Source organism: Dermacentor andersoni, chromosome 2, assembly GCF_023375885.2.
Source record: "Dermacentor andersoni chromosome 2, qqDerAnde1_hic_scaffold, whole genome shotgun sequence".
Classification (NCBI taxonomy): domain Eukaryota; kingdom Metazoa; phylum Arthropoda; class Arachnida; order Ixodida; family Ixodidae; genus Dermacentor; species Dermacentor andersoni.
The window spans coordinates 156,913,552-156,917,119 of NC_092815.1; positions in this window are offsets into that span (position 1 = coordinate 156,913,552).

Here is a 3,568-nt window from a genome sequence, read left to right on the forward strand (position 1 = left end):
AGGTGCAGTCCTTGTCTTCCTGCTTTCCACGCCGATACAGTTATTATTAGTAGATGATCAGAGAGAGAATCATTTCCCAGGTAGAGGCACCTAAATACATGGGTATCACATATGGCGGAAAGCGTAACTGGTGCTCTCACACAGAACATATTTCAACCAACGGGACACGAGCCGTAGGTATACTACGTATAATCAGTAACCGGCGTTATGGTATGCGGAGTGACACACTAATGATGATTTACCATATGTATGTACGACTGATTCCGGAATTTGGCTGTATTTCTGTCACCCGGAAGTGCAAAATATAAAATAAGACCACTTGTTCTTTTAGAGAGAGGAGCTCCTCGAGTAAGCTTAGGTCATCCAAAATCCGTTGCTAACAATGTGTTTTATAAGGAGGTGCGCCTACACACATAGATTCCGCATGCTTATGCATCAAACCTACTTAAGAACTTATGAATCTCCTCTACAACGTTCACAATATGCATTTATTTGTGAACCAAATTCATTTTTGGGGAACACGCGGCCACATTTGCATACCCCACTGGTTGTACTTGTGCAGGCACAATTAGCACCTTTAAATGTTCGTATTCGGGAAATCATTCCGTTTGATAGGTCCCAGCTGTCACACAAAATTGAATTTGCAGATATTTTTCCCAATAACGCTAAATTGTTGCCCCCAACATATTTGAAGGCCCTTTTGCATTCAAATATTTGGCTCATTTCCCAATAAATGTAATAGCGACTGATGCTTTGCCGTGCGAAGAGAAGGTAGGCGTGGGAATCTACTCCCCATTCCTCGATTAGTCTTATTCACTTGGCCTTCAAGATTATACATCCATTTTTAAGGCCGTACTCCTGGCAATAGTTTTTGTTTTGCAGAAGCTACCCCTTTATGCTAGAAGAGTAGTTATTGTCACAGATTCTCTTTCTGTATGCAGCGCGCTTAACGCATCTACAGATTTGTCAGTCTTGAACAGATTTTATGCAGTAGCTGCGCGTCAGTTAAGTTTAGTTGATCTTGTATGGATACCAGGTCACCGAGACATTCGTCTTAATGAAATACTTGATTATCTACCACGAGCTTCTTTAAATGATCCGGTGATATCTGTGCTGCCGGTAACTGCGCATATCACTGCAGCCAGATATATTTGTTTATTTCAGATACCCTCATGGCCCTGGGGGCATTATTGAGGGGAGTGGAACAAGACATACAATAACACAAATAACAAGAAATGTAAATACATTCATGGGTCACAGCATTACATATCATTGCATTATAGCATAGCATTGCATACATAGCATTACATAGCTCACTGCACTGAGGTTTACAAATTTCAGCAATTGTGCACATCCATGGAAAACTAAAAAACACGAGAAAAGAAAACAAGAACTAACAACGCAAACTAGAAATCAGCAACACAGAGTTCGTGAGGGACCACAAAGCGAAAGGCACGCATGTCATGAAGAAGAAATGTAGACACTTCACTTATTCTTAAAATGCTCGAGATCGTCGGCGAGTGCCACATCTGCTGGCAAGTGATTCCACTCCGATGACGTAGTTGGAATGAAAGAAGTTAAGCGAGCGGTAGTGTGACAAAGTGGAACGCCCACTTTGCGTGGATGGTCAATGCGCGATGAAACATAGATGGGTGAAAGGAGCAAAGCGTTTTTCAAAACAGGATTCAGATTGTAGATCTTAAAAAATAGACAGAGTCGTGAAATTTTCCTGCGTAATGAAAGTAATGGTAGTGACAAAGTGTTTTTCATTAGTGTGACACTTGATGTGCGGTCATAGTTGTGGAGGATAAAACGAGCGGCACGGTTCTGAACAGCTTCCAACACAGATATAAGTGACTTAGCTTGAGGGTCCCATATCGACGCGGCGTATTCAAGCTTTGAACGAACCAGGGTTTTATAATGAAGGAGTTTGACTGAAATGGGCGCATTAGAAAAGTTTCTTTTTATGTAACCGAGCATGCGGTTCGCGTTTCCAGTAATGTAGGAGATATGTTGATTCCAGGATAAATTTGATGTCAGATGTACACCGAGGTATTTATACGAGGTAACCGGGGCTAACGAAACATTGTTGATGCTATAAGAGGCTGGTGACGAGACGCCTTGACGTGAAAAGCGCATAGATTTGCATTTTGATGTGTTTAAAACCATTTTCCATTTAGTACACCAGTCAGTAATGCAGGTAAGATCTGCTTGCAATAAGTGGACATCATTAGTGTTTTTAATTTCACGGTATAGTATGCAATCATCTGCAAAGAGTTTGATAGAAGATTTTATATTGTTAGGCAGATCAATAATGTACACAAGGAATAACAAGGGTCCGAGTACCGATCCTTGTGGTACCCCAGACCTAACTGGCATTGAAGATGATTGAAGACCATTAACGTGGACAAACTGCGGGCGATTAGATAAAAAACAACGAATCCATGCTAGAACATTCGGGTCGATATGAAGATGAGCAAGTTTATACAACAGTAGACTATGGGATACCTTATCGAAAGCCCTGCAAAAATCTAAGAAGATGACGTCAACCTCCGAACCTTCATCAAGAATGGAATAAATCTCGTTGCTGAAAGATAATAACTGTGTTTCACAGGAAAACTGCCTCCTGAAACCATGTTGTGTAGGCGTGAAAAACGAAAATGATTCAAGAAAACCAGATAACTGAGAAAAGATTATATGCTCCATAATTTTACATGAAATGGAAGTTAATGATATGGGACGATAATTGAAGGGTGAATGCCTGTTGCCAGATTTATGGAGTGGAATCACTTTAGCCACTTTCCATTCGTTCGGTATGTCTCCTGTTTCAAGCGATTACTCACATATCTTCAGTAAAAAAATTGCGGAGTACACTTTAGTATTTTTCAGGATTTTGGTGTTAATGTTATCAGGCCCACAAGAAGAGGAGATTTTCAATTTGTTAATTATGTTGATAATTCCGTCAAAACTAAACCTGACAGGGTCCATTGGAAAGCTCATGTTACATGCATAGTCTCTAACATTAGTAATGTCAGTTACAGTACTTGAAAAGCTGCACTAAAGGTCTCGTTAAGGATCTCAGCGACATCAGTGCTTGAAATAGGGTTCGACTGAGGGCCAACGAGAGATATAAGTGACTGGTCTCGTTTATTGACACTACTCCAAAATTTTTTTTGGATTACTTGCTAAAAACGATGGCAACGTCACATTGAAGTAGTAGTGCTTCGATTCCTTCAAAGACTTCTTGTAGCTGGTAACAGTTTCCAAAAATTGCAATGAGCCAGAATCCATGGACCACTTTTTACTATCATGTTGGCGGCTTTCTACTCAACAAAAACAATTTTTGGAAATTAGGCAGTATTTCTTGACTGAAGACAGAAAAAGCCTCTCATTAGAAAAATCTACGGACTTAATGAATCTAAATTATTCTTGGAACGGACAGTGGTGTCCTAACCGACAACTTAAAGTGTCATTTACAAGGCTGCCGTTGCCGTATTACACCACTTAATTTTTACTTGCACAGATGTGATCTGGCGGTATACCCTTTATGCTACCTCTGCAATGAGCC